Raw genomic sequence first — 26,373 nt, 5'->3', positions numbered from 1 at the left:
TATATTGATTGGATTAGGAAACAAAATACTCCAAAGTGACACATATATACACTTAGTAAATAGTAGAATTTTTATTTCAAATAGAAAAAAAATTAAAATTTTTTCTTTCTCATTTTATTAGCTTATAAATTTCAAACAAAAGCAAACATGAGTTGAGGCACAAATACAATACTCTTCATCTTTGAGCTAGAAGGAAGATATGTCTGTTTGAGATCTACTTATTTTGTTGAAATTAAAAATTTTTTGCTAAAAGTACTGTAATTAAAGGTAAAAATTAATTGAAATAGTACAATAAAACCTAAAAATAATACCAAAAAGTGTGATTATGAGACTCATAAATAGCAGTAAAAATAAAATAAATAGTAAAATAAGTTGGTAAAAATATTATTTGCTAAACGAATACAGCTGAAAACAAAAACACACTCTCTATCTGACTATGGTTTCTCTTTTATTAATTGGTTAATGAGATATTACAATTTGCCACTACCTACCGATGATAAAGAGCCATTGACTGTTGTTATTGCGTCAATGGGTTGTTGGCATAGATAAGGTGTAAGTTATATCTCTAGGGTCTACTTCACAATTAAAAGCTAGTAAGAGCATCCACAGCGGGCCTTTCAAATGCCAAATGTAAGATACATTTGGCTTTTAGGCCCATAATATGCCCAGCAACGGAATGGTCCAAATGCCAAAGGCCAAATTTTTTTTGGCATAGTGCTACAGTACCATCTTATTTGTGCGATGGTACTGTAGCTGAATGGTATAAAAAATAATAATTTTTTAATTCTCTCTCTCTCCCCTTTTTAACCCGGAATTTCTCTCTCCTCTTTCATTATTTCTCTTTCTTTTCTCTCTCTTCCGTCTCTCTTTCTCATCTGCTCTCTCTTCTCTTCAGACCCAAACGCCACCCTCCTCCCAAATCCAAATTCACACATCAATAATCAAACCTAAACAAAACCACATCAGAGACACCATCAGGCATCATCCTTCTCCTCTCTCGTGTTTTGTGTTCTGGGTTTGGGAGTTCCAGGTTCTGGGTCTTGTGAGTGTGTGTGTGTGTGTGTGTGTGTGTGTGTGTTTTTTTTTTTTTTTCTTGTTGTGACCGATGCCTATAGAAGAGGTGGGTATGGCTGAGATTGGTTCATTTTTCCTAGTGGGTTGCGATTTGGGTCGTGTTTTGGGTTTTTTGGTGGACGGCGTGTTAATGGGTTTCCGATGTGGTTTGCTGGCGTAAATTTGGGATTTGCTCACCGTGAATTTGCCGCCATGGGTTTGGGTTTTGCTTGCCGTGGGTCTGCATTTGCTCATTGTGGGTCTTTTTTTTTTTTTTTGGTGGTGGGTCTATGTGGGTCACGATGGATCATGGTGTGGTGGTGGTTGTGGGTTGTGTTGTTCTAGTGGTGTTGGGTGGTGGTGGGTTGTTGTGTTTTTTTTTTTTTTTTTGTGGTGTTGATGGTCTGGTTTTTTTTTTTTTTTTTTTTTGGTGTTGACGGTAGATTATGGGTTGCTAGTGGTGGTGGTGGTTTCAGGTGTGTGTAGTGCAGGCGGTGGTGGTGTTGTGGTTCTTGAACAGAAAGAAAAAGAGAGAAAGAATAAATAATGTGTTGAATGGTAAATAATGGTGATTGTGGGATATATTATTTTATTGTGTAGAAATATTATTTTAATAAAAAGGTAAAATAATAGAGTTTTGAAATATTGGGTATATTGTAAAATGGTATTAAATAATTGATAAAGTAGTTTTTTTGGATGGTAAAATAAAATAGGATTTACAATCCAGTTGTGGATACTCTAATAAGTCTAAGCTCATCTGCTTGCTTGATTATTGAAATTTTTTGTAAAAATATTACAAACATACTGTTTTTAAACCGAGTATCAATAAATCTATTGTCTACTGATATTGAGTCAATAGGTAGATGGCACATATACAAGACTATTTATTGACAGGGGCGGGGTTACGTTGGTGATTGGGCCCTACCAAAAAGTTTTAAAATATCATTTGGAGCGTGTAAAAGGACAAGTTAATGGCATGAAATATATAAAAAAAATAGTTAAATTTATTTAAAAAAATTATTTTATATTACTAACCATTGTTTTATAAGTTGAAGGGCATGTTTGGTCACTCAACTCAAACTCATATTATTATATTTTAAATAATATTATACATATTTTTACATATTTTTTTATCTATATGTATTTTAAAAAATTACAAAAATTCTATTTTAAACTACAAAAATTCTATCTCAAACTACTCTACTAAATACCCTTTAATTACTGAAATACAGTAAATTTAATTATTTAAATATATATATTTTAGTAGTAGAAAAAAATAAACAATAAGAAATTTTTTTTTTTTTTTTTTGATGGGAACAATAATAATTAGTGTGCACCGAGAACAAGCATGGCATCAGGAAGAGCACCAAGAATGTGAAGGACGAGACCGGCCACAAAACCTGAGCCTAGAATTTCCAACAAGAGCTCGCTCTCATCAGACAACGACTTGGCAGCGAAGAACATGAGGTAACAATACATCACCATGCGAGGTGATTCACTGATTGTGGTTAATTCCCTTACTGATAATTCACCTGCCCTTGTTTCCATAGCAGCTGCCGTATATGGTATTCAACCAATCTTGTACAAGTTCAGACAAGCATAAAGTTCTCATGTTGCACGAGATGGAAAATAACTATCACCGACCTACAAGTAAAACATGTTCAAGGCATTGATGATGTTGTAACTTAGATTGAGAAAAGTTAGTACTTCACGATGCACCCTTTATCTCATGATGTAATTCCTTCTTCTTCTATTGAATAAAGTTTACAAGTTTCTTCTTTTAAAGTTTTTTTTTTAAAAAATTTAAATGAGATATTTTATATATTTATACTAATTAAATAATATTTATTAGCTTTATATATTATGTGTGTGGGGTATAGGAATTCCAGTAAGGTAATTACGCCACGTGTCATATCTTTGGCCGAGAAAGACCATTATCCTATCGAGGAGAACACACCCTCGGACTATAGGGTCACGTTAATAGCACATTATCAGAGGAGGTTGCATTGTATAGAAAGAGTTTTGGGGAAGAGACTAGCACTAACATGATTGAAAAGTTGGTGGCTGCCACCATATTTAATGCATCCCACCAAACTTTCTAGCTACATTTATGTGAAGAAGATCCCTGAACAATGCTCTCTTGGCTGCCGCAACTCACAAGGGGATTGAGAAAGTGTCTGATGGGACGAGCACTCAAGTAGTGGCCTGGATGATCAACAAATAGAGGGCCAAGATCATCTAAGGGGAGCTATATAATGTAAGGAATCCTCTAGGGACTAGGGGAGTAGAAAAAGAGGGAGAGAAACATTGTAACACCAAGAACTGAACTTATTACCAAATTCAAAGGACAAATATACAAGATCTAGTCTCCTCGAATTGTGCTGAGGACGATTTACTCTGAGCAAAACCTTTTTATTCTTGTTTTCTTTTCATCTGGACTCACTATAATTATTATCTAATTGATTAAAGCCTAATTTTTTTGCCCATACTTTATAAATTTATTGTATTGGACTTTTTAGGCCTAGACTCTTTTTTCCTTTAGGCCTAGGCAACCAATCAAGTCCCTACAATATGTTTTTTTATTTAAAATATATTTTTCTTTAATATTTGAAATGCAAAATTATAAATTGAGTTTTTATATTCAAGTTTTTCTACATCTCATTTTCAATTAATAACATGACTAATCTACTCAAGTTTTTTATTAAAAAAAAAAAACATAATAGATCGTAGACAAGATTTAATCAATTTTTATTTTGAAAAACTTTTTTTTTAAATGCAATTGTAATAAGTTTTGTTAATAAAATTCTATAAGTGAGAAATAAATTTGAAAAATAATTTAATTTTTTTTATATAACTTAGTACTTCAATTGAAGCATTTTCTTTGCTTCCTTATATCAAAAAAGACAAATGATATATATTATTTTAGAAGACAAGAAAACTTCATTAATAAAATTTAGCCATAATCCGTGAGAAATATATACTTGAGGTGTAAAGGAATGTATTCCATCCACACATATAAACTATTAATATGTCTTGCAAGTTTGTGGGCTATAGAGTTACATTTTTTACTAGAGTGAGAAAAAACTAATACTACTAAATATATTTGTAATCTTCTTAAAAAAAAAAAAAAAGACATTTGTGTACGACTTAGTATCCATTTGGATACACGTTGTGTTTTGCTTCCTTGCGTTTTGCTCCTTTTTTTTTTTTTTTTGATCCATGCGCAACAGCTTTTAAGAGACAGTGCACTATTCATGCACTGTTGTGCACTATTTACGCACTGTTCATGAGACCTACAAGCACTTTATTCAGAAAAAAATATTAAAAATGAGTCTTATAGTACTATTTACACATTTAATAATTATTTTGCTATAATTTTTTTAATTTTCAGTAATAAATTTTATCCAAAAGATGCCAAAGATTCATCATATCTTTTTAAAACTTCAATAAAGGGCAAATCTCACATGATAATCTTTAACCACATCGGTGGAATTATCCAATATGCATAGTGCACTAGGTTTATACCATCTTAGTTTGAGAAAGTAAAAATTATATTTTTTTTTCAAAAAGCATGAAGGGTTGAAGAGAAAATTAACACATGGACTGGGTTGGTGGTATTAATTAATTGCCTAGTGGTGGTAGTGGGTGAGAATAAAATATTCTTGGACTCTTCAGTCTTTCAGTAAATTTATGTAGCTACATTCAGCAAAAAAAAAAAAAATATATATATATATATATATATATATATATATATATATATATATATATATATATATATATGGCTACACTTCACAAATAACTAAAAAATTTCAGATTTCAAAAAAGACATACAAAGAGGGAGGAAAAGAGAGAGACACAAGAAGAAGATAAAGAGGTGGAGAAAAGAAATGTCGAACACACAGAGGCCGGAAGAACAAAGAAAAAAAGGGCAACACAAAAGCAAAAAAAAAAAAAAAAAAAAAAAAAAAGGTTTCTTTTTGGTTGAGTATGCATTTATAGGCCGAAATCCGCCATATATCCCCAAATAGGCAAAACAGCCCAACACACCTCAACATATAAAATGGTACAATTCAGCCCCATTTTTGAACAATGCATCATAAATAAATGTTAAAATAATTTTTTGTGAATGGTGACACAATAGTTCATAAAGTTTACATAATAAAACTTGTAACATGCTTAATTAAATCTGTTTGGTCCAAAAGATAGGGGTTACATATATTGAAGTAAGTTGGGTAATTAATCAAACAACAATACTTCATTATCTCACATAATAGTGGATCCTAATAATAGATTTTAGGATGAGATCCATCATTGAGTAATACTTGGTAATTCTCCGAGTTTATCTTACTTATAATTATTTTACTATAATTTACTCTTATCTCTACCTTAAGTTGTATATGTTATATTTGTTTTTTAGTGGAGTTTGCGATATGTTTTTGTATAAAAAATTTAGAACACATTTTCCTCTCTTTTGTGTGCGTAAGTTTGTTTCTCATTAAAAAAAATGCTAATTACAATTTACCCATCAGTGATTTGACCGAAATTTAAGTTGTCTATTTGTGGTTCAAAATTTAGCATTTTACCCATCTGAGGTTAGCTCAGTTAGGATTCCATTACCCACCTCTATTAAAAATGAGACTAAATATGTATTTTTGCTTAATTAAATAAGAAAAACAAGATAAAAAAGTAAGGGTTTTCAAGCACCTAAGACCCTTATGACATGAGGTTAAAACTGAAGAAATGATTCTTCCTTGTTGATCTTTGAACTCCTTTGCCAGCCTTACATCCCAACTCACGTTTTCTCTTCAAAGATGAAGATTAAAAGTAAAACCTCCATATCTAATAAAGAAAAGTTTCTTCTGTTTTTAGTTACAATTTATGTGTTAAATCCTTGATATGATTTCTTTACTTGTCATTAAGATCTGTCTCACCAAGACTTTCCATCATGCCATCAAAGGTGGAGAGAAGGTCTCTAAGAACTTCTGTAAGGACCAAAAACTCATAAAACCAGCTTAAAAACGTTACTGCTGCTTTATTCACTTAAAAGTCCTCATACAATACATTTGGTAGAGAGGGTTCAACAACAAAAAGCCCATTTCTATAATGTTCCGACTCTTATTTATACTATTTGCTCTTTTCATCATGGCCCTACACCTCACAATCTACTATGTTTTTCCTTCTAACACCTGTCTGTCGGTAATGGAGCAGAGCTCTAGCTTTGCGTTCAACACTGTTCAGGTCATATCCACATTAATGCAACGGATTGATCTGGTATTTTCCAATTAATGCGGCCAGAATGGTTGTTGCCGGGCATTTAATGCATCCCTCTAACTTAGCCTACCACCTTCGGATATTTGTAACCCTTATGTCAGCAACGCCCATGCCACCTCATCTTCGGGTATTTTCAGGTAACTTCCCTTACTCCTTTGCTCCATCTTACCTACTGCATTTCGGTCTTCCTCTCTTCGGGTCTTTGGGTTCTTGGGTCCTCGGAACCTCACAACTTCCATTTCATTTTCCAAGTTAGATTGTAGCTATAAAAGAAAAGTAGAAGAATCATATTAGAGGGTTATGAAAAAACTTCAATTATGAAATTAGTTAGTACTTAAGTCCACTCAAGTTGGAGGAAACACACAATGCAACTTGAGGTCAGACAAAATTCTAAAGCACTGGCAAATGCTGAAAGATAAAAGCCAGATCAATTCACCAAAATAAAAAAATAAAAGATATTGTCCAATAATGGCAATGGCAAGCCATAATAAAAAGATATTGTGGTTGTTTGAGAGCCCATTATCACACACAATGTGTGTAGTCTAGTTTAATCTGGGGTTACCCTCCGTACAATCTTCCTATTCAGCCTTAAAGTCTAGATTAGAACAAATATTGATGTGTCATCCAATTGAGCACTATGAATGGAAAAACTTTACTTTTTTACTTTTTTACTTTTTTTTTCTTATTTATTTTTTATTTTTTTATGTTTTGGGAGGAGGAGACATAAAAAGAGCAAAAATACATATTTAACACCATTTTTAATAGATGTAAGTAACGGAATCCTAATTGAACTAATCTCAGGTGGGTAAAGTGCTAAATTTCAAACCACGTACAGACAACTTAAATTTCAGCAAATCACAAGTGACTAAGTTGTAATTAACACTAAAAAAAATTATATTTGTTATATTGGTTAGATTAGGGAACAAAATACCTCAAAGTGACACTATCTAGATTCTATACCAGTGCTTTCTGAAATAGGCCACTACTTTGCAAAGATTATATATCTGAAATTTATTTATTTTGTTAAAATAAAATTTTTTTTGTTAAAAGTACTATAGATAAAAGTAAAAATTAACTAAAATAATATAATGAGACTATAAAAAGTAATAAAAATGTAATAAGATCTATAAATAATAATAAAAATAAACTAAATAATAAAATAAGTTAAAATTTTAAACTTACCCCAAACATACCACATTTAACCAATTGATTTTGGGAAGGTCGCGTACAGCTTTATAACGTCCACTGTCCACATGACATAAAAGTCGCAAGATAAAAGTGGCAACAGTGAACACGAGAGTCACGAGATTATTATCACTATCAAACAAAACGAAGCATGAGTTAAGGCGCACTACAGATACAGTACTCTCTATCTTTGAGCCACATGGGAATATAATTTAGTGGAGAAAACAAAAACTATCTCTGGCAATGGTTTCTCTTTCATTATTTGGTTAATATATGAGACATTGACTGCCTACGGAAGTACGGATGATTATAGAGCCTGCCAACTATTGATATTGATATTGACATTGCCATTTTATGGGCCTTTCTTTTTTGATAAAAGAATTTATTTTTTTTATTTTATATCATATTTTTATTATTTTAAATTATTTTTTTTATAAAGTACCCATATTTCGAGGCGGAGTCCGGGGTCGAACTGTCCAAGGGGAAAACTATCTCTCGACTCCTCATAAAAAAGCTCATAGAACCCGTTAAATGCTTTGCCCCCTCTAACCTAAGATAAATAAATAAAAAGTAGTTCCTATTTAAATAAGAAAATAAAATCTGACACTGAATAAAGTGAAAAATTTACACAGTATGGAGGCATTGATATCACTTTATTCCACTTTTAAACCAAAACTAACATCATTATTTATTATTTATTTATTTTTTACTTTTATCTTTTCTTAAGATTTAACATGTCACTATTCACTGCACTTTGGATGTTCCTCCCAGTTTTTCCTTTTTTATTTTTAGGAATTTCAATTGTTTGTGGCTTTACAACAAAGCATTTGTAGTGGGAAAAAGAATAGTATATATATATATATATATATATATATATATATAATTATCTGGTCCATATAGATGCAGATTAAATTGCTGCACTAATCAGACAACGATCAACCATATTAAAGAACAAAGTTGGAAAAATGAAAAAAAACAAATTGCATGGCTCGAGTCCCTAAGTATGAATAATTTGATGTGTCACACTATCATTGTATTATGAAAGTTACAAATACAAAGGTAGCTGAAAAAGCAAAAATCCTAACTAGGAAGAAATGGAATTGGAAGCATCAAATAGAGAAAACAGTGTATTACAAAAGGTTAAACAGTTGCATAAAACATACTTAACATACCACAAATTAGTAAGGCCACAATAGAAAAGCTTCCCTCATGGCAAGATTTTACTTCTAAAGAGGTTTTGATGATAATGAAAGTACAACATAAAACCAAGAGGTTTTAATATTTACTTTTAGCAGAGTAATTCTTAGGTACTCCTGGAGTACGAAAAATAGTGCTCCCTCCTCTCATATTCATGGTGGGGTCCGCTCATTAAATTCATGGTGGGGTCTACCATGAATGTGAGAGGAGGGAGCACCATTTCACTATACTCCGGGACTACCTAAGAATTTTCCCTTTTAGCAATGTTGGACAAACTGATATTAATGTCTTTATGTATTTAAATTAATTTCTTCTTTTTATTGTTATTTGTTAGTATAATTTTTATGAGAATTATAGTTGCTTACAATGGTTTATATCGATATTTTTTTTAGTTTTTTTTTTAATATTTACTTTAGATTTTGCCCCTCCTCAACTTAAATCTCGGCTTTGCCATTGCCCACACCAGTCCATCTATTATACAATCTATTTTATATAAATAATATTTTTTATTCTTCTTTTATTATAATTTTATTTTAATAAGAAAATATTTCTTATCTCAATTTTCACAAGTCTCATCTCCTCCCTCAAACTCTCCGCCTCTCTCTTATTGATTTTGGGTTCAATTTCCTGTTGATTTTTACTTTGATTTTCCACTTATTTTTTGGTTGGATTATTATTTGTTGTTATGGTGGTGGAGCTAGGTTGGGTGGTGTTGGGTTGTTGTGGTGGTTGGGTGGCACTAGGTTGTAGTTATGGGTGGAGGTTGATCGGCTGCGCTCTTAGACGAAGAGATCAAGAGAGAGATAGTGAGATGAAGAAGAAGGACAAGTCTGGAGAGAGAGAAAATAAAATAAAATATTGATTTACACAGCTACAGTAACCGTGTATTTTTACACAGTTTCTGTAGCAATTTTGCATATGAACATTATTATAGACCTATTGATGTGGGTGGTTTTTTGAGCAAAAATATGTAAAATGAACACTTTTCTATTTTTCAAGAACTGATGCAATTGCTCTTACAACTTACAACAATCTATATTCAATTTTTGTGGCCCTTTTATGAGCCCTATTGGTTAACCTTCTTCCATGGCTAGGCTCCACCAAAATTTATTATAGTTTTTTGAGCAAAAATATGTAAAATGTCTTTTTCTATTTTTCATGAATTGATGTAATTGCTCTTACAACTTACAACAATCTATATTCAATTTTTGTGGCCCTTTTACGTGCCGTATTGGTTAATCTGTTTTTTGAAACGCAACTAAGCAAGAAACAGAAGGCAGAAGAAACCAACACATCTAAAAGTATGTCAAGAGGGTCCAATTAGGTTTGAAAGAGATGGAAGTGCGCCTCAGCAAGTGCAAGAAATAGCCCAAGTTGTTATGTTTTGGGCTAATTTTTCTTCTTCTTCTTCTTCTTCTTGTTTTCTTTCCTTTTTTTTTTTTTTTGTTTGTTTGGGAAAAACTTTGGCTATTTATCTTGCTAGTTGGTACATAACATCAATTCCACCGAATAGAAGAGGTGAGATAATTTCTAATATTACATACGTTATTTTCAACAAAGTATTAGCAATAGAATTGTTTCTCAAAAAAAAAAAAATGCATTAGAGTTAAGAGTTGCGGAGATTGACTTCAGAATCACCTTAAAAATGACTATTTCAAACTTGGATATTGAAAATTTGAAAGAGATCCTCCTTTTCTTTTTATTTTCTCTTGTGAAAATTGGGTATGGGGTCTAAGATGAGCGCAAAGCATTGGACTTCAAACTTCAATCCTGAACCTACTCGTGTTTTTTTTTTTGGGTAAGATTTCTTGCTGGACCATATAAATAGAATATGGGTCCAAAAGTTTGAGCCCAATGACGTGCAACTATTCAGTATTCACACTCAATTCCCTAAAATCCTTCTTCTTCTCAAAAAATTCTCATTAATGGAAGTTAGTGGAAGGCCCGAATTGAAAACTTTTGTAACTTAAGAGGATTGAATTAACAAAAGGTAAAATTAAAGGACTTAAATGAATTTTGGTAAAATTTAAAGGCGCAGTTTTGTATTTTAGGTTTTTGTTTTTAAAAAAAAAATTAAAAATGCCACATCAGAGATACTGAAGCTTAATAAAGCAGAGGTTAAGGCAGTGGAGATTCTAAGTTGGAGTTCCAGTCTCCCATTCTACTCCTCATCACAATTTGCCTCTGCTTCATTCAAGCAAACACTCACCTCTACTTCTCATCACCACTTGCCTCGCATTGTTTGGTGGAGTAGTAGCTGTTGTCGTTGTCGTTGTCGTTGGCGTGGGCTTAGTGGAAACAGCAAGTCGCTGATCTTGACGCTGGTGGTATTGAGTACGAAATTGGCAATCTGCATATTTTGTTTCGAATCAAAAGGTACATATGGTTGTACTTTGTTTTCGATATAATTTGTTTGCCTTCAATATGTCTGCATCCTCAATTTGATTGTGGTTTTGGTATTTTGGGAGAGGAAATTAAATGAGTTATGGTTTTAGTACTTGCCATATTTCTTTGTATGACACTATTAAGTTAAAGGGTTAGGTTGTGGGAGCAGATTTCGTCAAAGATGACAAAATCTATTGCTCATGTACCAATTCTCTTGATTCCTTGAACAGGTGGAGATTGTGTTTTGTTATAAAGGGTTATTTAGGATTTTACAAAATTTCATTCTTTCTTTCCCCGTTTGGTGGAGATTGTGTGCTCTAATGAGTTTGGGTTTGGGGCTGACATAGGGTCCGTTTGGATAGAGCTTATTGCTGAAAATTGAAAACTGAAAACTGAAAACTGAAAACTGAAAACACTGTAGCAAAATAATTTTTAAATGTGTGAATAGTACCGTGAGACCCATTTTTAATAAAAAAAAATCTGTAAAGTGAAGTTTGTGGGTCCCATGAACAGTACACGGGACCCACAAATGTGCTGAAAGTCAACAAAATCGGCTACTGTTTATGAACAGTAACATGAACAGTAGCCGATTCCCCTATGAAACGCGTGCAGCAGAAGGAAAAAAAAAAAAAAAAAAAAAAAAACGCTGAAGTCGTAGACGCAATAATTTTCATCCGTATCCAAACTCAGCCATAGTGATTGTGTTTTGTGTGTTTATTTAATGATGATGCGGAGATTTTCTTAAATCCTTTATATGTTTTGTTACTGAGAATCGTTGGAGAAAATTTGCCGGATATTTGTGTTTATGATAAAAAAAAAATTCAATATATATTTTCTTAATTGTTCAAAAAAGAATAATGTTATTATTAGTTTCTTAGATTTTAAAAAAATATAAAATCCAAAGACGACATTGTTTAAGGGGTTAGTAATGGCACAATTTTAGTAAGACTAATGAGAGGATTAAATTGAATAAAATTAAAACTTAGAGTACTAATATGAATGAAAGTGAAGTTAGATGACTGAATTGAATTTAAGGCAAAACTAAAGAGTGCAATTTGTAATTTAACAAAAAAAAATTGTTCTTTTCTTGTAAGTCTATTGTGATTTCTCCTTTTTTTTTTTTTTTTTTTGCCTTTTTATTAATACCCAACAACAAGAAAAATTACTCTTTATTAGACAAAAGTCCAAAAAGAACTTAAAATTTGAGGGTCCAAACAATGATGGAGAACAATTATTATCGTTTTTTTAGCCCTTAAAAAAGTTTAAAAATATCTATATTAATAAGAAGAGGAGGAGAAAAAAAAGTAAAAATGTTAATTGCATCCTTTAAATTTAACCAAAATTTATTTTACGTCTCTAACTTTTTGTCATTTAATTGATTACTTTAAATTTTAAATTTTTTTTCAAACAAAACCTTTTGTTAGTCTCTACCAAAAACCTTTATTATTAGTTTTGATCTTTTAAAATATTTCTAATTATAAAAATATTAGTTTGGACTGAATATATTAGAACTAAAAATAATCAATTGAATGAAAGTAAAGTTGGAAGCCTGAAATAAATTTTAGAAACTTAAAGGATTTAATTTGCATTTTTGCCCCAGAAAATACCAAATTTTGAAAACAATAATTATACAACCACAAAAATTGCCCATGGTATGCCAGCTCAAAAAAAAAAAAAAAAAAACACTTGAAATAATAAACCGTATGTCTTACCAAAATTAAAATGTTTTTTTACATTAAACAAGCACATCTTTTATTTTTTAGAAACAAACACACAAGAAAGAAAATGAGGTTTGAACAAGCTCATCACAAACTCTACTTAAAAGTTATGGTCACTTTTAAGAGAGGCTGATGCAAATTGCACTGCATAACACATTATTTTAAGCAAACTAAACAAGCACACCGGATTCAAAGAAACAACTCCAATTCTACATACAGGAAACGTAAGTACCCACCAATCACAATTTTGGGATCTTCGTGATTCTATGACCAGCCATAATAGTAATGAAGAACATAAACCAGGGCCAGGGAGAATGGGTAAAGTAGGATAGCTAGTATAGATGTCCACAGCGGGAAATGGGTGCGGAAGCTGCCCAATAAACCCATCACAATGCTAACAATAAGAATGACTAGCACTTCAGATGAGAAATCCCATGTCAATCCCCTGATATAAACCAGGGCCAAGAAGATAGGGATAGAGAGGACATTATGGATCATTACCGTCCCATATATCTGCAGCAAGAAATTAATGATTTATGACAATTGCAGTTGAATTTCTCTAGAAAAATCAATAATTTCAAATAAATGTATCAAAGATTAGAAAAAAAAAAAGAAAAAAAGAAAAAAAAGAAAAAGAAAAGGAAGAATCAAACAAGAAACAAGAACTGCATAAGAGTTAAGAAGTTAGTATTACTGCATAAACGACTGTAGCTTAAGAAACTGTTATAGTTTCTGCTGCATGTCATATAACTTGATAAATGAATCTCTGATGTAACCATGTGCGAGCCACGTGAAAAAGTGTACAGGTTTATGGCTGCGATTGGTTAGTTCTTAAGTTAGTTGGTCAGTTTAACTGTAGCTAATTTCTCGCTTAGTTTGGTAGTTTGTTAGCCTCTATTCATGTAGTATATCACCATATATACAAAGTTGTAAACTTGTAATCTTTTGGTTAATTAGTCAGAATTATAGATATTTTCTAAATCGATTTTCTCTCAATTTCTGTTATAATGCATGAAGCATAACTAATACACATCATTGTTTCCATGCTTTGAGCAAGTGATGAACACAAATTTTATTGAAGTGAAGCTACAACAGAGGTATAATATCAAATGAAAAATGCTAAAGTTACAAATTATTATACAAGCTTTTTTACAAAATGCTGATGGGGTAAATGATAATTAATAAGTAAAAAAATGATATTAGTAGTCATCCAAGATAAGAACCGATAAAAATTTGACACATCAACTATTTATAAAGAAGTTGTAAAACGAGGCTAATGGTCTAAATTCAAGTGCTTGGTGTTCCTCGAATACCACGGATAGGTAGGGGGTCTCCATAACTGGTTCTACCCACCAGTGAAGTCTTAAAGCCACCAAAGGTAATTGACACTCTTTTTTTTTAGTTGGAAGCTACACATGCACCTTCGGATGTAGAATCCACAACCTCACCCTTCTATTCTTGTAAGAGAAAGAAGTGCCCAAATTAATTTAAATTTAAAAATCCATATATCAAAAAATGATCCAATACTATCCTAACTATAGTTTCGCGAGAGCAATTTAAAATCTCGGGACTCTAGCTACGACACACCAATATCACAATTTAATACGTACATATCTTGCCATTTTGTATTTTATTTGTGCATCATCAACTCTAGGGAGTAAGTACTAAATATAACATAGATACAAAAGAGTTGAGAATGAGAAACAAACCTCAGAAAATGATAATGAGGCTGTAAGTCGCTTGTACTGGCTAGCTAATCTAATTGCTGACACAGTTTCCCTAGAGCTAGTAGCCAAAGGCAACACAATGAAAGAGATGAAAAAAGCAGGAATACTAGTGGCATCAGCGAAGTTATCAATAGTATCTACCAGGGGATCAGCAAAAGCAGCAGCAATTATAGTTCCCAGCAACAACAATAGCACTGCCTTGATGGAGGCCCATATGGATTTCTCAACAGCCTCAACTTCATCACTCCCAGTCCCACCCACGTCCAACAGATCATGCTTTCTCTCTATTTCCTGTGTAAGAATTTCTAAGAATTCATATAAGCATCTGTTGATTTGAAAATATGAATGTGAAACAGCACAATTTTAACCATGTGAAAGTCACTTATTAGCTTGTTTATTGAGTAAGGCCCGGCATTACGAGCAGCAGCCGGCCTGGCCTTATTTAGCCATCTTGAAATGCCATTGACAAACTCTGCCTCATCAATACAAGAATTACCCTATGTATCAAAATCATTCATTATTATATTTACAGCAGCATCGTGATCCAGATCGATTTTTCCAAACTGAATTCCAATAATCAATGCTCTCAATTCACTATCTGAAATGTGTCCATCATGATTTGTGTCAATTGTATAAAACAGCCTGCCATAATATCCAACAAAAATTTCATCAAATACGGAAACATAAAATCAAAGAACAATTTTCTGTTAATTAAAAAAAACTTACTTTTTAATGGTCTCTAAATCAGGTTCGCCATCCTCCCTGAGCAGCCTTCCCAGTGAACGTTTTCTTAGATGTTCTAGAAATTTTAAAATAACATGCTTGTACTTCACATACTCAATTTTTCTTCTTTGGATCTAAGGCTGAAGGACCTGCACAATATTTTTAACTTTCTCTATAAACGATCAATATGGAAAGAATTTCTGACATTCAAACCGCAAAAGATGCCTAAGCTACCTTGGCGTTTTTGCATGGAACTCGAGCTCCATGAAGTCGAGTTTCATGCAATTTTTTTTAAAAGTTTGATCGCCCCATACTCGATTTTCAACAAATCGAGTTTTACATTAAAAATCGATTTTGAGAAAATCGAGTTTCAAAATAAAGGCATTTCCCTAATTAGTTTGGGAAAGGAGGCAAAATGCTGGATTTTTTGTGCGAAATGGGCATTTGCCCATTTTGGCCCAACAATAGCGCTTTGGATGTGCTATACAGTGATGTTAACAATGAAGAGTTCAAGAAAATCTCCACTAATATTGCAAAGGAAGCATGAACCATTCTACAGCTCACATATGAAAGAACCAAGGCTGTGAAAGATACTAAGCTTTGGAGGCTTACTAGTAGTTTTGAGGAAATCGGAATGGAAGAAGATGTGAGCTTTGACTAGTTTTATGCTAAATTCAAAGATATTGTGAATTCCTCATTCAATCTAGGTAAAAAAAAAAATCCTAAACCAAAGGTTGTAAGGAAAATCCTTATGTCTCTACTAGAACGGTATCAATACCGTATTTTGTCAGGCCCTAAAATTTGCTGAAATTTTTAAATTAAGAATTTGGTGAACTTAAAGACATATTATTTCTTTTTGAACAAAATTCAAAGTTATCTCTTTGAATCTTTCATAAAAAATGAATATTTTTGGTTTGATTTGATTTGGATATGTGTTAGAAAGGCATTTTTCATCAAACACGTGTCATTCTTTGAAAATTCATTTAGTTTTCCATTTTACTTGGCTTATCCAAATTAAATTAGGTCCCTTTTTATATTGTGCTAATTTTCAATCAATTGTTACATATGGAGGGCCAAGATCATGCCATGTGGCAATCTATGATGGGGACAAGTATCCAAAGTTCTTGTATTTTCAAGAGATATTGCTAAGATCATGCCCACTTTTTGCCCATGATGAGGCCAAGTGTCAAGGTTCCCTTGCTCCCCAAGTTTTGGCTCTCTCTCTCTGCCAATCGATTCTCCTTACACACCAAGTTTGATGGATTCATATTCCGTGCAATAGCTTTAATATCAGCCATGGATTAAATCTAATGCTCAAAAAATTGACACGTCATATCTCCACGCTGGCAATTCGCGTGCTTCAATTTCTCTCCTATCTCTTCTCTTTTCACTCTAGCAGTTCAGCTTTCCCAAATTTGAATTTCAGAGAGAGAGAGAGAAAAAAAAAAAAAAAAAACTCCTCTTGAAGATTGTAAATCCATGGCCGAATCTCCGTGGGCTTCAGCTCGTCCCACACCACTACCACCACCACCGGTGATGCTTCCTAGTCTAGTCTTCTCTTCTTTCAAGGTTTTCTCGTAGCTCTCTCACTTCTCATTGCACCCACACCACTGTCGTTGGCGGTGCTTATTACTAGTGTCACCACCACTGGTGGCTACCGGGTCTCCCCTCTCTCCCTCTCAAATTTATTTTCTTTTTTATTATTTTTTTTTCAGTTTTAATTATTTTGATGACTAGAGCTGTATGATTTTGTTTGGGTTTGAAAAATGGGGGTTTTGGGTACGACTAAATGTGTTGTGATTGAATATCTGTTTGAGGTGAGCTTGTGTGTGTGTGCTGTGGTTATAGCTTTGGTTTGGATTTTTGGGTTTCAAATGAATGGTGGTTGGATGGGTGTTTCCACTTCACAAACTTGGGTTGATGTCAAAATGGGTTTTGATATGAGTCATTTTGTGCGTGAGTTATTGAGTGAGTGAAATTTGTTATTGCCTTGCTTCTTTAGTGTTGCTGTTGTTGCGGCCTTTGAGTCCTCTGTTATTGTTGTTAAAGGTGTTTGTTGAAATGCTTCATAGAGTTTTAGTTTATCTCTTTGTATTCTGCCTTCTTTTTCTTTTCTTCTTGGATTTTTATGTTAATGTGATGCTAAAACTGTGATGTTATGTGTATGGAAATTGGATTTTCAAGTTAGTGTGTTATCGTTGAGAACTTATCTCAGGCAGACAGTAGACAAATTATTCTCATAAAAGCTATGATTTTGTATTCAAAATAGCACTAAAATGAAGAACTATTTATTTGTTAACTGCATTAAGTGGTCTGCTGGCTGCCCTAAGCTGTTTTAGCGTTGGATTTGGATCTATTGGATTTGACATTTAGGAAGTGTTGATACCAAATCTATGATTTCCCCATTTTTTTCTCTGTTCTTGATTTATTTGCCTAAGATCATACATTTCTTACTCCTTTTAGCTTCTTTTACTGAAATAGAGCTATGATTCATAGCTTGATACTAATTTCTTAGTTTGAAATTTGTCACAATGGATCAGTTTTTTCTCATTCCCTATATTTCTATTATGGTTTGAATTGTGAAATGCACTAAAGGTTTTTGTGAAAATATTTGTTAGAAACTTTGAAGTGATGTTAAGATAATTTATTTGTATGTTGTGCAGTCTTAAGGGAGATTCGTCATGTTGAGAAATGCGCCAAGCTAAGATTCATCTTGTGTAATGAAAAAATCAAAACAAATTGAAGTTTCGAATGGACTTGTCTTGGCCATGGCATCATTTAGGAGATTCATCTTTTGCCTTCCATTGTTGCCATTGTATAATCGAATTGCTGTGCAAGTTGTATTTTCATGTAGTAACTGATTTTTTGTGTTGATGAATAGATGAAATGTAAACAAATTTGTTTTGCAAATAGCATGTTGTGATGGAGTTCTACTATTAGCTTTTTAGGTCTTAATGCATTCCAATTTTTTATCTAGTCTAAATGGTCATTCTTGTTGGAGAGACCAACAGTTCTTTGCATTTGAATATACTTGGAACAAGTACTAAAAATTGGAGGATGGCTTAAAAACACAAATTATATAAATTATTCACAGCCTCATTCTGGCTCTTCACCAAAAAGCCAATCTATATGATGGAATTTCTTGGAAATACTATTATTGCTCTATTCTGTCAAATTACAATTTCGTGCTCAAGATATTCTCTTGAAAACAAGAATTACATAACAAGAGTCTTCAAGGATGTTTGGCATATTTTAAAATCAATGGATCCAAGATAGAAGTATACCACCTAAAAAAATAAAAAAAGCTCGATCCAAAAAATGAACTAAATTGTATAAATTACTTTCTTTAATTACAAGGCCATAATAACATGATACAATAGACAATTTGTTTTCTACCATCATATTACCAAATTCCCATGTAATAACCAAAAAAAAAGTTTCGTATGCTTCAAGATTAGGAATGGCAGCGGGTCGAGTTCGAGCCGAGTTTTTGCATACGCAGGCCCAACCCGAAACTCAGACCCGACCCGATTATTAATCGGGTTTTTTTCCCGGGGCCCAAACCCGCCCCGCCGGCCCCCGTTTAACTTCTTGGGCCCAAATTTGGCCCAACAAAAAAAAAATTGAAGCCCGTTAAATTTTTTTTCCTAAATTCAAGCCATTTAATGTGGCCCAAATGCCAAAATTTGCACTGTTATTTGGCAGCCAAATCATTTACCTCCATTTATATGGCAGCCAAAATCATCTGTGTTATATGGCAGCCAAAATTTGCCCTGTTATATGGCATTTAGGCCACATTATATGGCAGCCAAATCAATAAATCACAACTAAGATTTAAAATCAATAAATCACATAAAAAGCTACAAAATAAATCCCACAAGTCTAAGAAATTACAAAATGTCTTATCTTCCACAAACCAACAAATTAAAAAGACTAAGAAATTACAAAAGGCTTAGAATAATTACAAACCAACAAATCAATCCAACAAGTCTAAGAAATTAAAAGGGCTACTTAATTATTACAAAATGTCTAATCGTCCACAATTGTGACACAACTCCCATCCTCTTCATTAGGCTCCCCATCATTAAGAATTGTTTGAAGATCACAATCACCAGACATAGTTGAAGAACCTACAACAACAATGAATTAAAAAATGGAATAAACTTCATCAATTTGTAACTAGCAAATATAAAAATACAATTTTGATTTTATAAATAGAAATTAGACAATTACTAACCATTGATTTCATTCCATAATCAATTCTGAGCACACATCATTGCCTCTATAGTCTTGGGATGTAGCCTATTACGGTGTGGACTTAAAAGCCTCCCACTAGTGCTAAAGGCAGATTCTGAAGCAACAGTTGTGACAGGAATGGCTAAAATATCTCTTGCAATCCTTTGTAAAGTAGGATACTTGAGACCATTACTTTTCCACCATCCCAAAATATCAAAATCTTCACTTCTCTTCAACACTCCCTCATCAATGAAATAATCAAATTCCATTCTAGCACTCCCATGTTTCTTTGAACTATTGTTCACAAACAAATCATAACATGACATTGACCCACTCAACCTAAACTTCATTTGTGCCGCAGGGCTTGAAGTACTACTTGCAGGAATATAAGAACTTCCTTCATTATCTACAGGGGACTCATCTAGATCTCCATACTCATTAAGCAAATCATAACAAAGATTCTTTATTTTTTCAATCTCCAAATTAGAATTATCACCATAAATGTTAGGATAATAAAACTCCAATAACTTCATCTTATATCTTGGATCTAAGATAGCAGCAACATCCATAACAACACTAACATTAGCCCAATAAGAATTAAAATTAGCAAGCATGCTTTCTGCCATTGTACTTATCATCTCATTTGAAGACAAACTTCATTCATTCAATGTAATTTTCAACTCACACACCAAAGTAAAATACATATTAGTTGTGGGGTACTTACGACCAGAAAAAAACTCAGTCACACTATGAAACAACTCCAACCTCCCACAAATATCTTTGGCTAACTCCCAATCATAATCATATGGCAAAAAAGTATAAGATGTTTCACGTTTAGCCAAACACAGGAAAACATCTTTATAAATCAATGCAGTAGAAAGCAATAAGTAGGTTGAATTCCAATGAGTTTTACAATCTAAGACTAACTCTTTGGTGCATTAAACACGCAATTGACGGGCATTTTATTCAAATTTTTGCCTCCTTTTTAGTGATCAAGTCCAATAAATCACACTATCACAAATCCTTTTAATACCATCACTAATAAGAGACAACCCATCTTGAACAATTAAATTCAAAATATATACAGCACACCTCATATGCAACATAGACCCACCCAACATAAAAGAACTATTATCAAGTTTATTCAAGAGAAGTCTTATCATAGCATCATTAGCACTACGATTATCAATGGTTATTGTGGACAACTTCCTATCAATATTTGACTCTAAAAAACAATCAACAAAGACATCAGCAAGGACATCTTTTGTGTGTGGAGAAGGAACATAAACAAACCTAAAATAATGGGAATAATTATAATATAACTCAATAAACATTCTAAATGTAAAGTCTTTAATATTCAATTTATAGATAAAAAAAATTACCTTAAAACCCGGCTTTGCAACGTCCAAGTATGATCAATAAAATGAGCGGTAATGACCATAAATCCTCTCTTTTTGTTACTTGAAGTCCACATATCAGTTGTAATTGTCATCCTACTTCCATTCTTGTCCGTCATCTTCAAAACTTTCTCCCTCTCATTATCATAGATTTTAAGAACGTCACTTTTCAAAGTATTTCTTGTGACAAGTTTAAACAAAGGTTGAAGAGAAACCACAAATTCTCTAAACCCAATGTGGTCAACTATTGAAATGGGGTATTCATGTAGGATGACCATATGAGCAAGATTATTCCTCACTTTGCCTTGATCAAATTGGTAAGCATTTAAACTCATAGTTCCATCCACCTTATTTTGTTGTTTAACTAAGACTTGTTGTCGCATATCCCTTATATCTTTAAACTTCAACCGTGGACATCTTACTAAATGATTACGCAAATGGGTTGTACCTTGGCTAGAATCACCCAAGTTTGCTACAATGATGGCATTGGGCTTTAATTTTTCCATCAACTTTCTTCCTTGTAAAATGATCCCAAACATCTGAGGTAGTCTTTCTTTTTCTACTTGTATCCAACTCCAAGTCCTCATTTGTAGGCTCTTACTCTCCCTCTCCCTCTGCCCCTTCTTGTTCCTCTGTCTCTAAGTCTTCTCCTAAGTCCACCGTCAGGGATTTTGAACTCCTAATTGGTTCAAAAGTTTAGGAGTTAGAATCACAACAAATATACTTAAATTTATTATTACACATACTCATTGATTAATACCCACAAACTCATAATTACACAGATTCACAAATTCTATCAACCCAAACATACTTAAACATGATTAACTACAAATTCCAAACACTTATTCGTTGTTTAATGGGCATAAAGGTGATGTTAATCCTGAGGATGAGCTGCCAGGTGACAATGGCGAGGGTGAACGTGAAAATGGTGAAGGAGGCCGCAAAGCTGGCAAGGGAAAACGTTCGGTTCTCAAGGGAGAGCCACTTGGCAAGGAAGAACTAGATTTGTTTCTCAAGGGAGAGCCCTTTGGCGAGGAAGAACTAGATTTGTTTGTGTTTTCCATCTCCGTTTTAGGCTCTGCATTCTCAACAAACACAAAATCAATAAACAAATTCTTCCATTATTTAAAACTAGTATGATACTTTGTGCCACCAATACGCATCACCAAACATGAAATCCACATTACCCTATACATAAATTTCAAAAATAAAGAAACCTCCAAATTCTCCACTCTAATACTGGAAACTCATAACTCACAAATATATCCAATTAATCACGTATCCCATAATCCAAATTCAATATCCCAACTTATTTTCTAAACCAAAATTCAAGACTATCAAAGCCCGACAAGCAAATTCCAAAATCTCTCCACATTTCCAAATCCCCAACCACATAAACACATCAAAGATCAAATTTTAACTCAAAACCCATTACACAAATTCACTGGAAACTGACAAGTCACAACTCAACAAGAATATAACATAAATTCAAAAAACCCATCCACCTTCCCAAAAACCAGACCCATTACACAAATTCATTAAAAACTCAATTCAACAAGAATTACCCAAAACCCACATACCCCATATTTCAAATTCAACAAACTCTTTAACCCCAAAATTCAAAATTACCAAAACCCAACATGGAAATTTCAAACCCCAACTATATAAACAATATCATGAAATTCATAGTTAAACTCTGAAACCCATTTATACAGATTCACTGTAAGCTCATAACCCACATAGAATTGCCCAAAAACACACACATATATAATTGAAATAAGAATCCAACAATAACACAGAGAACACTTAGGTTGCTTTCATGCACCCAAAATTAAAATAAAAAATAAAAACAGAAAAAGAATTAGCTTACAATGTTGAGGCGTGAGGCGTGGCTGTGTGCTAAGGGGCTAAGAGGGCGTGATGAGGCGAGGGGCGAGAGGGCGTGAGGGGCTGACTGAGGCGAGGTGAGGGCGTGCTGAGGCGTGAGGGGCTGAGGGAGTGATGAGGCGAGAGGGCGTGATGAGCTGTGGCCTGTGAGGGGTTGAGGCGTGACTCGTGAGGGGCTAAGGCGTGAAGCTGAAGGCGTGAGGGGTTGCTGAGGAGTGACTTCGGGTGTGTAGTGAGAGGGGCGGTTGGGTTGTGTAGTGAGTAGAGACTTAGGTTACCAAATTAGATTCTCAATGATATATATATATATATATATATATATATATATATATATATATATATATATATATATATATATCTATCTATATATAAAGGGAGTGTTTTAGTAATTTAACATACCGGGTATTTATCCAGGTATTTATCCAAGTCAGGTTTCGGGTCGGGTTTCAGATTTTTTTGATAAAATCCGAACCCGACCCTATTCTTTATTGGGCCAGGTAAAATCCGGCCCATTAGGGTCAAGCCGGGCCGGGTATCCGCGGGTCGGATCTAAATTGCCATCCCTGTTCAAGATCAAATGCTTCAACAATCTTATACGCCTACTTAATTGTAAATAAAATTGTGTCATGACCCTACTCAATTGTAAAAAAAAAAAAAAACCACATGCACTCATTTAGTTCCACACTTGGGGGGTCTCTTGCTTCTTGACTATATGTGTACATTCCATCTGAAGCTTGCAATTTTCAATCGGCCGTACAGATTTCTTCTTGTTGTTTCAATTATTGGCAAAAAGGTTATCAAAACCTGAGATAGAGAACTGGGCAGCAGTATCATGGGGGATTTGGAATGCAGGCAATAAGTTTTATTTTGAGAAGATTTAAGCGGTCAAGCCCATCCCAAAGCCATTCTGGACGGGGCTATTGTTTTCTTGCATGAATACCAGAACCTTGTGGCTGAACAAAGAAATTCTTGATACACAGTGTCGGGTCCTATTGCTGCGTGCAGTGGGGTACTGCTGTTTTTTTCCTCTGCACTGGTTTTTCTGCACTGGGTAGCTGCTGGATTCCTGCACTGGATAGCTGCTGCCTGCAACGTGTGAGCTGCTGTTTTCTTATTCTGCACTGATTTCCCTCTCGGCACTGGGTTTAGTTGACAGCACTGGTTTTAGTTTTGTTGTAGTTAGCTCCAACCGCATTTACTGTTTTGTTTCCCCTGACTGACCCCCAGGGTCTATACCTCTTTGTATACAAACTATATCAATAATATATCTATCTTTACCTCAAAAAAGAAAAAAAAAAAAAAGAAAAAAAGAAAAGAAAAAAAGAAAAGATAATGGTAGTGCTACATAGAAGAGTGAAATTAAATGAAACCAATAAGCACAACATCCTTCAAAGGGCATGCACACCAGAAACACATAAGAGATACTAAAGCTTAAACCACAATTCACATACAATATAGCATATGAACTACAAGAATCTCTGATTTATAATCCCCTAAAACCAGATATCAGATATTGATTTACCACAAAGTCTTACCGCATTGATGCAGAACTATATATATATTTTTTAATTTATAAACAGATGCATGACTACATAGCAATTAGTTGTGACTATAATCAGTTAAACTTCAAGGTTATAAGTATAATTCTTCAACCATCAAGAGAATAACATGTTTTCTCATGATGAAACTAAATTAGTTCAATGCCCAACAAATAACTATACAAATTAAAACAAAAAGCAATGAGAACCAGTATCACTAACAAACTGCAATTGTTAATCTTTTGCAATTAAAATGACATCTAACTAGGTATAATATAAATTACAGAATTTCAATCTCTAATGTTTTATTTCATCAATCAATTAAAACAAAAACCTTATAGTTCAAAATCCAAAGAAAAAAAAAACCACTCTCTTAACAGCTGAAATAACATCCCCATTCAATGGGGTAAACAATGGTGAAAAACAGAACTACATTACACAACTATAATTTTTATTAAAAAAAAAAAAATTCCTCTATAACCAGCATCATAACTTAAAACAATTATATTCTAAAAACTTACATAACAAATTACCGAAACACACTTAACGTAATAACGAAGAACAAAATCGCACACATCAAGATGATCGACGTATTATCAAACAAAAATAGTCAGCTAAAAAATACAATAAAACATAAGGAAGCCATAGCATAATGAAGGGCAAAAGAAAACACTCCGCTCATTGAAAACACAACACACACACAATAATAATGATAATAATAATAATAATAATAATAATAATAATAATATCCTTTTCCTTCTCACCCTCCTACTTCCACAGGCAGAAGTCTGTAAAGTACAAACACCCATCCAACCACCGTTCGTTTGAAACCCAAAAATCACCATTCATTTGAAACCCAAAAATCCAAACCAAAGCTAAAACCACAACACACACACACAAGCTCACCATCAAATAGATATTCAATCACAGCACATTCAGCCATACCCAAAACCCCCATTTTTCAAACCCAAACAAAACCATACAGCTCAAGTCATCAAAATAATTAAAACTGAAAAAAAAAAAAAAGAGAAAATAAATTTGAGAGGAAGAGAGGAGAGACCCGGTAGCCACCAATGGTGGTGATACCGGTAGTAAGCATTGTTAACGGCAGTGGTGTGGGTGCAATGAGAAGAGAGAAAGCTACGAGAAAACCTTGAAAGAGGAGAAGACTAGACCAGGAAGCATCACCGGTGGTGGCGGTGGTGGTGTGGGTTAAGATGAAGCCCACAGAGATTCGGCCAGAGACAGTTTTTGTTTTTTTATTGTTTTTGTTTTTTTTTTTTGAAATTCAAATTTGGGAAAGTTGAACTGCTAAAGTGAGAAGAGAAGGGATAGGAGAGAAATTGATGAAGCACGCGGATTGCCAACATGGAGATATGATGTGTCAATTTTCTGAGTATTTGATTTAATCCATGGTTGATTCCCCCTCTCTCTCACATGCCAGCACACTCCCCCTACCCCTACCTCACTCAACACTACACAAAGACACCCTGATAGTGTAAAAAGGGAGTTGGGAGCCCCTCAAAAAAGATCCTCTTCTCATTTTTTTTTCCACTACTTGGTAGAAGGCATTTCCTCTTCCTCTCCCTCATGTCTTTCCCATTTTTTCCGTACATCACTCTTTCTTTCGAAAACCCACAGAAACCCAAAAATCCCTTCCTACCTAGAAAAACAACTCGAAAACCTTTCTAAAACCTAGGAAAAAGCTATCATAGAAGAGAAGCAAGAAGAAGCTATAGAGAGGGAAAATTCCCGACCTATCACAAGCTGACACATCATACTACCAAGTCCACAAAATATAACCAATTACAAAGCGCCACGTACTGCTGCTAGGTTTTGCCATCACTATTCAGAAACCAATAGAAATTTTCCAAGTGTCATTGAAATAAAGGCATGAAACGCATCAGCATGCGTAAGCGATGACACAAGCAGCCCTGCACGTGTAAGCGATGACACAAGCAATCCAGTATGTGTAAGCGATGACATAAGCGGACCAATCAGGCTGTGACATGTGTCACCAATCAGATTCCACCACGTGTCGCTCACCCACCCCCAA

The 26,373-nt window shown here is 33.7% G+C and overlaps 2 pseudogenes; both read right to left on the bottom strand.

Moving 5' to 3' along the window:
* Positions 1–13,006: 13,006 nt before the first annotated feature.
* Positions 13,007–16,557, bottom strand: LOC142639573 (sodium/calcium exchanger NCL-like; annotated as a pseudogene).
* Positions 16,558–19,288: 2,731 nt separating this feature from the next.
* LOC142641440 (zinc finger BED domain-containing protein RICESLEEPER 2-like) lies at positions 19,289–22,401 on the bottom strand (annotated as a pseudogene).
* Positions 22,402–26,373: the final 3,972 nt, after the last annotated feature.

Source organism: Castanea sativa, chromosome 6 (genome assembly GCF_040712315.1).
Source record: "Castanea sativa cultivar Marrone di Chiusa Pesio chromosome 6, ASM4071231v1".
Taxonomy (NCBI): domain Eukaryota; kingdom Viridiplantae; phylum Streptophyta; class Magnoliopsida; order Fagales; family Fagaceae; genus Castanea; species Castanea sativa.
Note: the sequence above shows the minus strand (reverse complement) of the source record. Positions and strands in the feature narration are given on the sequence as shown.